The following is a 12,213-nucleotide window of genomic DNA, read 5'->3' on the forward strand; positions in this document are numbered from 1 at the left end:
CAAATTAAATGCATATAACTGATGATTTATTCTTTTATATATATATATATATATATATATATATATATATAATTCATAATTAATCACATTTATATCAATATTTAAAATCCCACAAATTAAGATACTTCATATTACTAAACCATTTTTTGCCCATTGCATCCCATCTCCCAGTTTTACATCATCTTGCACCACACATTTTAAAGACACTGTTAAAAAGGTGCTTTAAAAAGTAGTAAAGACACACTTTAAAAATGCTGCAATATGTTCTGTTCTGTTGCACCCCATCCAGTTGTTTTTGAACGCAAGTGAGTGTCTTTGTTGAGGCGTGCTGACTGCAGACTTACAAAACATGACAGTGGCTTTTCAAGCTTACAGCTTGAGTTGTTTCCTCTTTCCACATTAGATTCTCTCTGTTTCTCTGGGAGGCCAATCAAGGCATCCCCTTTACTGATGCCTTTGTGGCTACGGCCAGATCCCCTCCTGCCTGCCAAGCTATCAACACCTCTTTCACCCCGCTCTTGTACAACACACACCCTTGCACACTAAAATACATACACGTGCCACCACTCAAAGAGTCTCAAGTGATTCAAAACAAAACCCTCAGACCGCAGTTATTAAGCAGCGACTTTAGTGAGCGTAACTCCCAGCTGCCTTTAATCCCTCCGCAGGGGTGACATCCAAAGAGCCAGTATTCATGTCCAACAACGCTGGTAAAACCAACCTGGAGACTTTTAAAGCACCCAGCTCAGTCTTGGTAACCATTCTCTCATGGGAATGGGCATGAAAAGGCTTACAGAAGAACAAGGAAGGATCTTCAGAGCTGAGATTTGAAATAACTCTATATTAGTTTGGTTTCTTGCCATTTGTACTCAGCTCTTGCACAGTGAGGCCTCTTCATCTCATGGCGAAGACTAGTCTCAAAGCAAGCCAGAGCTCTAGCAAACGAAGGTTCTTTGGCCCAATATGAAGCTTTTGTATTTTCCTTTTCAGCCACGAAAAACCATCTCTTCAGTCCTCGCAGAGCACCGCGATCTCAGGAAATGAAAGTTCACTTCCTCATACTGAGGCTTGACACTTTTTTTGCGGCTTTTGTCCACATGAACCTTCAGAGAAACACAGGTGAACCTTGAGAATACTAATCACCAGAGCTCTGAAAATTGAATACCTGCCACACACACACACACACACAAACGACTGTGTGCACATGTGTGTACCGGTGATTGTGGCATTGAGTACGGAATAATTCATCATGTCTAATTAATTATTCAGAGTAACGGGGGAAGATGTCATCTCCATACAAAACTTTGTAGTGCAGTTAAAAAGCGAAGATGGGCAAAGACAAACTCCAGCAGTCTTCCTCACCAGAGCTGGTATGTATTTGAAGATCTGCTTGCTCCACTACATAAGCAATGGCTCTTTAAATCACACGTGATTACCATTTAAATAAAACAGCACGCTAAGTAACTGCTGCCCACTTCTTATGGAGTGTTTTACTATTATATGGTCACTAAAATAGATTTCCTTTGCAATGCCTGGACACTCAAAAGGCCAAACAATGCATCCTAAAAAGAATCCAGTTGTTCTATCAGGCAGTTTATTTAATGACTGCAAACAAGGGAGATGAATGCAATTGTATGCCTCACTTATAGAAGGGTTTCGCTCATATTAGGGGCATGTAGCTGTATAATGTGTAATATAGCAGCTCCTACTGAATGTCAAGTCAACCTACCTCTGAATTAAAAAAAAAAATGTAATAATAACCCATGCTACGGACCACAGGCCAAACGCTGAGAGCTGTTATGGAAACAACAATCTGAACATTTTAATTTAGAGAATTTGTTTTTGTTTACTCTGCCACAATCCTTCATCTGCAAGAGGCAAGCTGTCACTCATAATTTTGGCAAAATCTAAGTCTATGAATATTTCATTGGCATCGACTCCTCAAAACCAATAAACTATTGTACAAATTGCCTTTGGTTCTGTTTCTTAGCCTTGGCACAAAGGAGCTGTCTGCCAGTATTGTGTGATCTACTATCTCCAAATAATGCTGACTAAAGTGTATTGACTAATATATTACACTGTTAATGTTTTCTTAAAGGAACAGTTCACTTACACCAGTTCTTTGTACAAAGCTATTGGATGGCTAGACTTTGCAAAAAGAACAAGATGCACTTTCTTTTTTTACTCAACAGATAGATAAATATATGGACATACAATACTGATTTGAGTTATATGAGTTATTGAATTATTCAGGTAACATATAAGTAATAATCTATAAAATAAGTATAAAAATATAATTACTTAATTTAAACTCAAATCAGTATGCTATTTGGCAAAAAAAAAAAAAGTTTTACAAAGTACAAAACAATCGGCCTAGTAGGGCTGGGTTTTGACACAAATTTCACGATTCGATTCTCATTCACAAGATTGCGATTCGATTCAGTTCAATTCGATTCGATTCGATTCAATGTCTATTATTTTGGATATATATCAGGTACACATGAAAATCAGTTGGTACTACATGACTATATTGAAGGTTAAAACTGACTGCTTTTTTGGCTATACAACTGCTTAAATTACATTTAATGAAGTTTTTATAATAAAAGTTACAATTACATAATATTTCTACTTCAATTCGGTTTTTTTTTTTTTACTTTTATTTTTTTTTTTTTTACATTTATATGGTGGCTGTCATAAAAAATATAACTTAAACATTGAAGAAAAGTAAAAATTATAATAAATTTATATGGTGCATATATTTAGCAAAATGCCCCTCTCTACAGTTTATTTTTCTAGCTGACTAATGAGTTTATGGTCACCGAATATGTTTTTTTCTGAGGTGACGTTACTTGACATTGTTTACAAGCCGTTATATCGACGTCTTTGCGTGGCTGAAACACTTATTGAGTGATTACATGAGACAGGATACGGATTGTAAAGTTGTACTGTTTCTTTTAACTTACCTTCGGATGTTTAGTCATGTTTATTTTGCGCTGAAACTGGTATTAATGTTGAGGAGACGATCAGTTCACGTGCGCCTCGCGCTGCCGCGTCTGTTGATCGAGGCGCTACAGCGATCTGTCACTCCACATTAAACAGCGTCAAAACGGCAATCATTGTTTGAATATTGCAATACAACCGACAGAATTTGAAATCTGAGACTTTGTTTCATATTAAAAGTACAAAAGCACAATGCTTATTGCGATATATTGGATGGGAGATGCCCTTCAATGTTCCGTACATTAACTGAAAACAAGACTAATCGATTCTTGGGATTTAAGAATCGATATCGTTTCGTAAAAATGAGAATCGAATTAAAATCGAGATATCGATATTTTTTACCCAGCCCTACGGCCTAGCAACAACACACACACCCACCCACACCAGTATGCTTTTTGTCAAAAAAACCAAAACAAAACAAAATACAGAAGTCACTTGGGTCATGTTCACTGAGCTTGATAACTGAGATGCAAGATGGCACCAGATGCAAGATAAGACCGCAAGTCCATGATGTGATGCCCACAACTGAACAATCAAATCAAGTACTATTCATAAAGTTGTGTAATAAATAATGGTATAATAGTGATAAACTGTTTGCCTGTTAGTTAGAAGTTTATCAAATTTGTACATATGATAATGTGCTATAGATGTGTTACCATTAAACTGTTCAACTAAATGTTATTCTAGACTGAACATCTTGCCTAGCTTTCATACCGTGATATGACTACTGATGTCATCATATGAAGACAATTTAACACATTTAGAAGAGACTGTCTGGCTAGTATAAGAGAAAGAAAGGCTGAGAGAAAAGAAAGAAACAATGACATGAATACTAAGCAGCTCTGATGATTAGAAGTGTTGCTAAAGAGCAGCTCTGTGACAGTGACATTGGCTGTCAATGTCAGACGACTCTGCTGCGCCTCGGCAAAGAGCTCCATTTTGAGCCATAATTAGCTTAAACATTCCCAGTATGAAAAATTCATGATAGCTTTGGATTTTTTAATTGCGGGAGCATTCTGCGTTAATCGAAGTCATTTAGAGAGCCTTCTGCCTGACACGCGGAGGAGAGGAAAATAAATCAGACATCTGACTCTCTCAGCCAGTTAACCCGTTTCTTCTGCGGCGAGCTGTTTATTTTAATAGGGCCCGATCTGACACAGTTCTGGTTCACACAAATCAATCAAACGCTGTCAGCGTGATACTGAAACATAAGAGGAGGCACCAGTGCAACAGGCCATCTCAACCATTGACATTAAGCACTGCGGACATTGCAGTCTATGCGCTCGGGAGATAAGCACAGCTTGAAAAAAGATCCCATTGTTAAAATAGACTTCTAGCTGCATTATTTCCATGCTTAACGGTGATGTGCATAGTTTCTACATCACCAAATGAAATTGTAAATATATTAAGAGTTTTGAACAAGTTTCCCCTGAACACTCCCTTTATCTGCCACTGGTCAAGATAACAGATAGTCCCACTCCAAGCAAACACCATTTGTTGAGCCAATTTTGCTCTGGACTGCTCAAAATCAGAGCAATATTTTATTTTTGTGATGTTTTGTTCAGCATGGCATTATCACTGTATGCTTATGTTATCAGTCAAAAAGTAAAAAAAAATCTTATAAAAGCACCACAGAACCACAATGTTGTGTTTACACTTTGTGTAAAAAAGAAAAAAAAGCATAGAAATGGCTTACTTATAGTGGGAACGCTGGAATGACAAAGTATTTTAACACTGTTTTCCATGCAGTTACAATGAATGGGGACAGATGCTTTAAAGCTTCAAACAGGATGAAAAACTACTCAATACAAGCATTTATAAAAGTAGCTAGTCCATACAACTCATATGACCACATTACTTCATTTATATCAGCAAGATGGAGAAATGAATCAGAAAGTCATTAGATTCATCAAGGAATCATACAGACTGATAAATGGAATCAAATGATTAATTGAAAAGATCCAACTCAAATGAACAATTCATTCACAAAATGGACTCATGAACCTGCCAAGCTAAGCTGGATACTGAGATTTTCAGAGCATTAAACTGTTAATTTTGTTCTATTCCTCACAGAAAAAAAACTATTAATTGCTTCAGAAGACTTAGAACATGGTGCATGAATCATAGGTACTAGTCATACTTTCAAAAAGCCCCATTCCTTACATCTTAAAAAGTGTTTCATGAAAGAAAGTAAGGTTTGGAGTGACATGTGTAAATAATGTAAGAATTCCATTTTGGGTGAACTCTCTTAAGAAGGTTTGAAACTAAAGGCAGAATGCATTATAGCAAAGTCTATTTCTCATCAACAGAAAAGCACAGAAAGACCCGGCTGGCCATGTAAAAAGAAGATCAGTGTGCGATTTGTCCTTGTCTCTTCTTTTCCTTCCCTCTCTGAAGTATTGTTCAACGTTTTTCAGATTGAGGGCTGGACCGAATCAATGTCCATGCATCAATACATCACAGCCATAAAAAACTATTTACCTAGAGCAAGATCTCGCCCATTGATTTGTTTCTGTGCTATGGAGAGCTGTGTGCATAGGTTAATAGCATTTACAGACTAACGTACGACCTTCCTCAAAAATAATGGTCAGGAAAATTAAAATGCAAAACGCAAAAAAAAAAAAAAAAAAAAATTCTGAAAAAAAAAAAAAAAAAGGAATACGCTACTACGCGTTCACTCTAGTGACAGAAAAAAATGTATTGATCATTCCAAGCTTTTGAGGGAACTTTGGTTTTGGGGTGTGGAAAATGTCAACCGGACGAGGACGCGTTTCACTGGGTCTTTCAACTGGAAAACTACATTTCATTCCCTCTGGGCTTTTATGTTCATGTTTCATGTATATCAAAAAGCAAGAGCGAGCGCACATGTGAACTGTCACTGATATTCTGCCTTATGCTTCATTGTATTAAATGCTCTGCTGGTTTTGACGCACACAGCGCACGGCTACTTTTGCAAAGCTTCACCGGTTTATTATCATCACTTGTGGAATTCTAAACAGCTGCCCGAAAGTTCTATTCATCTCCACATATTTCCAATTCCATGCCGCCTCCATCACTCCAGCCCCCCTTTGGTGACAGTGTTTGTCCCACCGGTCGCTCCCGCTGCTAAAGAATGACGAGTGGAGTGCCGAGCTGCAGGTAAAGGATGATGTGTGAAGCCCTGCTGCTGACGGCAGCGTCTCTGTGACAGCACATCAATGAAGGCCGTGATGGACGTCGGGCTGGAAGCGGGCCCTGATTAAAGAGCCCCACGCCCAGCAACGCATCTGCTGCCCATCCCCAGTCTGCTGTCACCGCGGCTGGATACAATAAAATAGCGCTCAGGGTCATCGGGGTTTTCGGTGATGTGACAACAAGCACATTTCACAAGTGCCAATCAAACATGTCTCTCACAGGCCCCGCCCTCATCCCTTTCTGCCCTATCTTCCTCTCATCTGCTCACCCTCTTCCATACTCGCCCAGAGATCAGAGGGAAATTCAGCAGTGATTTCAGCAGAGATTCAGTAATAGACCTGTATCAATTTGCTATCAGCGGAAAGGAATACTAACAAACTACACAGTATGAAAAAACTGTCTTTGAAACAATTTTCACTCAGAAATTGCTAATAAATTTGACAAATAATTACAAAGAAACAGCAAGTAATGCTGAAATAAACGTGAAGGACAACGTCAAACATACATAATATAATGCATAATTATAAGTTTTTTCAAAGTTTAGGCTATAGACATATATACTGTATGCATATAGACAATATGCAATATGGAACAGAAATCCTGTCAAATGGTACTTTTCACTGTTGTCACATAACCTTATATTTAATTGAGTCAGTGGCATCTTGTTATCATTGGTTTGAATAGTCGTTTTGCAATTTTAATCTACTTCTGGGTAAAAATGTTTTAACTCTTTAAAGCATGCCAATGAGTCAATAAAGTGATGCTAAAACAGTGCTGTTATTGTTAGTTAAATCAGCAACTGTAATGAAGCATAAATACTTTAAAATATTAAGAAAACCTCAATTAAAATTAGAAAAGCGAAAATTCGAAATGTTGCCTTGGCAAATAAAGTAAGTTGAAGTAAAATTATTAAAACAGAAAATAAGGCTACAAAAAAATGACAAAAGCACAAAATTACTTAAAAAACAACAACAACAACAACAATTAACAGCTTATTCAAACTATAATAAACACTGTAATAGTTTAAAATACTAAAGTACTGGTTAAAAACCTTGACCGATGTGTCTGGTTTATTTGCATGTATACAACTGGGAGAAAAAAAAAGTAGGACTTGTGAGTTTGAATAAGCCATGCCATGTCTCAATACCATTTCCCTTTCTCTTTCCAGAACTCCCCGTCCACTCCGAGCTGACAGAACACTGAAAAGTTATAGCCTCAAAACTCAAATCGAACCTAAAGATGAATGCACTTTAAAACACACTGAGAGTTTTCTGTACTTTTTCTTCTGGAGGGTGAAAAATCTAATGCAATGAAATGGAGGGAATTGGAGCAAGTCTCTCTGCAGTGAACACACGTCCCTGCATGTGCCGGCCCTGACGCCCAACTCAATCCATCATTACTACACTAAATCATCTCTCTGTCAATAACACCACTGCAAAATATTACAGTCATGTGGATACTGTTATTTTTAATGACATTCAGCAGTCCCCTTGGGCTGATGGAGCGAGTGAGAAATACAGAGAGGGAGAGAGACTGCATAGGTAGGCAATAACATTTGGCTGAAAAGTGCTTAGCAGCTTGAAAAGAGTCAAGAGCGAGCGAGCAGTGGAAGTGTTAAATACTAAAGGAAGACTGTTATCTCCATGACAGATAATTGCTCGTTTGTTCAGTCGAAAATGTTTTAAGGATCTATGAAAGATCTTTGAGATTCTGGGAAAACATGCAGGAATGGGAAGAAGTTTCCAGTAAGCTGGCGATTCCAACTCCATCATCTAATTGCTCAGTTAATATTAGAATAGGTTTTTGACACTCTCATTTATTACAAGAGCTCAATGCAACCTGGACTTCTCAGTGTGTGAACGTGTGTGTGTGGTCTGATATCAATGTCACGCCTCCTCAATAACTCAGACAGGGCAGTGTGCTTATCTTTCTTTGACTCAGATCAATCTTGCTTTTAATCCTGAACCCATTTGCAGTCCTTCTCACCTCAACTCCACACATCAAACACAAACATCACATCCCTCCTGTGAATGTGCGTGTCTGTGTCCAATCGAGTCAAGGACACAGGATGGGGGTGGCTGATCTTCCAGAATCCACATTATACACTTCATATAGGTAGTAAGCAGTGCTGGGTGATGTTAAATGCTCTTAGAATTTTCATAGAATTATAGTGTGAATAGACTGATATGCTGAGAATATATATGAATATACGGTGAATTCAAATTCGACGTGTTTTGGTTTCAGATTATCTATTATATTGTTTTATATGAGAAAATAGGAGGAGGCAAGGGAGGCAGTGGCTTCTCAAAATATTGGATAAGAAAAAAAATTATAGTACAAAAATAAAACACCAATATTACAAAATATAACAATAAAAGGTGTATAAATCACTTTTTTTTCTAAAGAAACATTTCCCAACAGCGACACCAGCAGATAAAGTTACAGAGGTAATCCGCATCTCTCTCACCTCTGAATTTTAACAGACCGCATAAAGTGTGTGGTAAGTTTACTGGGGGGTATTTGAGAATGAATGGGGGAAAGTCACGTGAGAGGAGGCAATGCCTCATTCGCGATATGATTGGATATGACTGGTTATGTTCAGCTGTGATTGGGTCATGCCATAAATCCCACCTCTTGTGTTCATGCGTGTCCCACATTCACGAATCAGTCTGAATGAACGATATAATGTTGTTAATGGGAAGACTAATTGAAAAAAGTAGGTAAACAGCTCACACTTAGATATAACCACTTTGTTACGTCAAAAAAAAAAAAAAAAAAGACTTAAGATGGCATGAAAACATGATCTGTGGGAGTTTTTGGTGAATAATCAGCTTGGTGAAATTTAAAGTAAATCTCAGTGTCTGCAACCAATATTTACCGAGCATTGATGACCCGAATAAATAGTTAAATGTTAACTATTAAAAATAATAGCTGAACATAAGTTCACAAATACAGTGCCCTCCACTAATATCGGCACCCTTGGTAAATATGAGCAAAGGCGGCTGTGAAAATGAATCCGCATCGTTGACCTTTTTGATCTTTCATTCAAATAATTCACCAAAATTCTAAGATTCATTGAAGTAAAAAATTTGAAAGTGGGGAGAAAATCTCATGATGAAATGTTTTTCTCCAATGCATGTTGGCTACAATTATTGGCACCCCTAGACATTCTTATGAGTAAAATATCTCTGAAGTATATTCCCATTCATATTTAAATTTTTTAGCACCAGGGTGACTAGGAGCATGAAATTGTCCAGCCATGACTTCCTGTTCCACAGGATTATAAATATGAGGAGCACAAAGGCCAAATTTCCTTAATCATCCATCAAAAGGAGTAAAACCAAACAATATAGTTCCGATGTGCAGAACGAGATTGTTGAGCTTCATAAAATAGAAAGTGGTTGTAAGAAAAGAGCTAAAGCATCGAAAATCCCCATTTCCACCATCAGGGCAATAATTAAGACGTTCCAATCAAATAAAAATGTTACAAATCTGCCTGGAAGAGGACGTGTGTCTACAGGTGCATCTCAATAAATTAGAATGTCATGGAAAAGTTCATTTATTTCAGTAATTCAACTCAAATTGTGAAACTTGTGTATTAAATAAATTCAATGCACACAGACTGAAGTAATTTTAATTTTAAAATTGTGATTTTAATTGTGATGATTTTGGCTCACATTTAACAAAAACCCACCAATTCACTATCTCAACAAATTAGAATACTTCATAAGACCAAATGAACTTTTCCACATTCTAATTTATTGAGATGCACCTGTATAACGTCCTAATACACGGTGAGGAGGAGTGTTTGAGTGGCCAAAGACTCTCCAAGGACCACAGCTGGAGAACTGCAGTTTAGTTGAGTCTTGGAGTCAGAAAGCCTAAAAAAAAAGATCAAACAGCCCCTACATCACCACATGTTGTTCGGGAGGGTTTCAAGAAAAACTATGCTCTCTCATCCAAAAACAAACTCCAGTATATTCAGCTGTCAAACACGACTGGAACTTCAAATGGCACACCATGATGATCAGATGTTCTCCAAACATTTCAGGCATTATAGGAGAAAACTCAGAGCTGTTATCTTGGGGAAAAGACGTTGCAATAATTGGGTGCCAATAACTGTGGCCAACGTGAACTAGAGAAAGCATTTATTTCACAATGAGATTTACCCCCTACATTCAATTGCCTTACTTCAATGATAGGTTAGAATTTTGTGAATTTTTTGAATGAAAGAGGAGTCAGACTCAAGGTGCAGTGAGGCCAAGTTTAGCTGAAATTAAGCCAGGTTCAGCCTAAAAACACAGTATGAATAACAATTCTCCACTGAGAGTCCTTTTAGTCCAGGCTTAGGCTTGATCTGTGTGCAAGTAAAGCAGACCTAACGTATGGGGAACAGGGACTGTTGTGAGAAGGAAGATCCCACTGACAGCAGCCCTCGCTGACTCCGTGGTAAAACCAATACTAACCAGTATGTGACCATATAAAAAGAAAATACCCACAACCACCCACAAACGCAGACCTGAAAGAGAGCATGTTCACAGTTATTTCATCCGACATTCTCCATCAACGACTCTCCCGAAAAATATTGATTAATACACACACACACACATATATACACATACATATACATATATATATATATATATACACACACACATATACATGTATATATATATATATATATATATATAGGTTTCTAGATATTTATTCAGCAGCAAGAATGAAGAGATGACAGACATGATAAAGACACAAAAAGTTAAATGAAAATGTCGCTTCACATGACACACAATCATCAAAAACGTCTCAACAGGAAAGTGTTCGCTAACAAAATCCCACAGTTTGCCTTCAGTTGTCACGTTAAACGCTCTAAATGAATCAACTGTCTGTATTAATAAAAAATGTCATGGAAACATGCGACTGATTGTATTTTCGTGGACAGACTAATTTACGTTCTGCTGAGCGGCAGGCGCTCAACACACCCGTATTTCTGAGACCGTTTTCGCTGAACTGAAATGCAAATTGGAGGCTTTGTTCCCAAACAGTTCTTAATGACAACAACAAAGAGTTTATTTGGGAGGGAACCACTTTGGTAAGTTAAGAAAACACCCTACAGTTAACGTACTACAAAATATCATCACCACCACCACCAAATGTAAGACTACCATGTTAGTTGCACTGTATTTCTACAGTGGGATTGACTTTCACATTAACTGCTGAGGACCACATTGCTGTGAGTCAACTGCCCAGTAATATTTAGGTAGATGGTTTGGATTATCAGGTTTCTTACTCCAGCATCAGGTTTGTATTGTACAATAAAGACAAGGTTATATGGCCACGGAAAGATCCTGCGTGCATGGTTTTAATAGTCTGTTAATTTGGAACAGAGTACGTGAGGTAATTTGTTAGAGAGGTATGTCTTACTCTAAATATGAAAAACTAAATTTTTACGACATGCCGGATGCAATTCCTAAGATTCTTTAATCTGATGCTTTATTTTTATCCCAAAATTCCTGCTGCTATAAAATGAACATTAACCAGTTTAATTCATGCAAAGCGGAACGACCTCCAGAAAAGTAGAAAAATTAGCACCATCTGAGGTAAGTGACACAGATTAGACAACCCATGCCTGCTGTAGCACCATCAATGGGATAAAAATTGAATTACTGCAAGGAAACACCATCTACTGCCACAGAAACATTAACACAGTTAAGGGAGTAAAATACGACATCTGAAATGATTCTATACCATACAGACTGATATATATCTCTGAACGAGGTACGAGGGTGGCGAGACTGTCTTAGGAACACAGACGATGAGCAGCAATGAGGTAGGACTGTGACTCTACATGCTTATTTTCAGACTAATAATAACCTGAACTTGTGTTTTATCAAAAATACATTTCTTTCACTAGCAGAGCTGAGAATATTGGTTGTTAAATAAGACTGACTCTGAGTAGGGTCCTTTATTGTAATCGTGAGCATGAAAAAAGTGTGAGCGCAACAGGAAGTTGCCGTTCTTGCTATAGCGGAATACTGGGCA

The 12,213-nt window shown here is 37.6% G+C and overlaps 1 protein-coding gene across 1 annotated transcript in view; it reads right to left on the reverse strand.

Annotated features, from left to right (window-relative positions):
• agbl4 (AGBL carboxypeptidase 4) overlaps window positions 1–12,213 on the reverse strand; it is a 214,602-nt gene that overhangs the window by 68,418 nt on the left and 133,971 nt on the right. The gene's annotated exons all lie outside the window — the stretch shown is intronic.

Source organism: Sinocyclocheilus anshuiensis, unplaced genomic scaffold, assembly GCF_001515605.1.
Source record: "Sinocyclocheilus anshuiensis isolate Anshui unplaced genomic scaffold, SAMN03320099.WGS_v1.1 scaffold107, whole genome shotgun sequence".
Classification (NCBI taxonomy): domain Eukaryota; kingdom Metazoa; phylum Chordata; class Actinopteri; order Cypriniformes; family Cyprinidae; genus Sinocyclocheilus; species Sinocyclocheilus anshuiensis.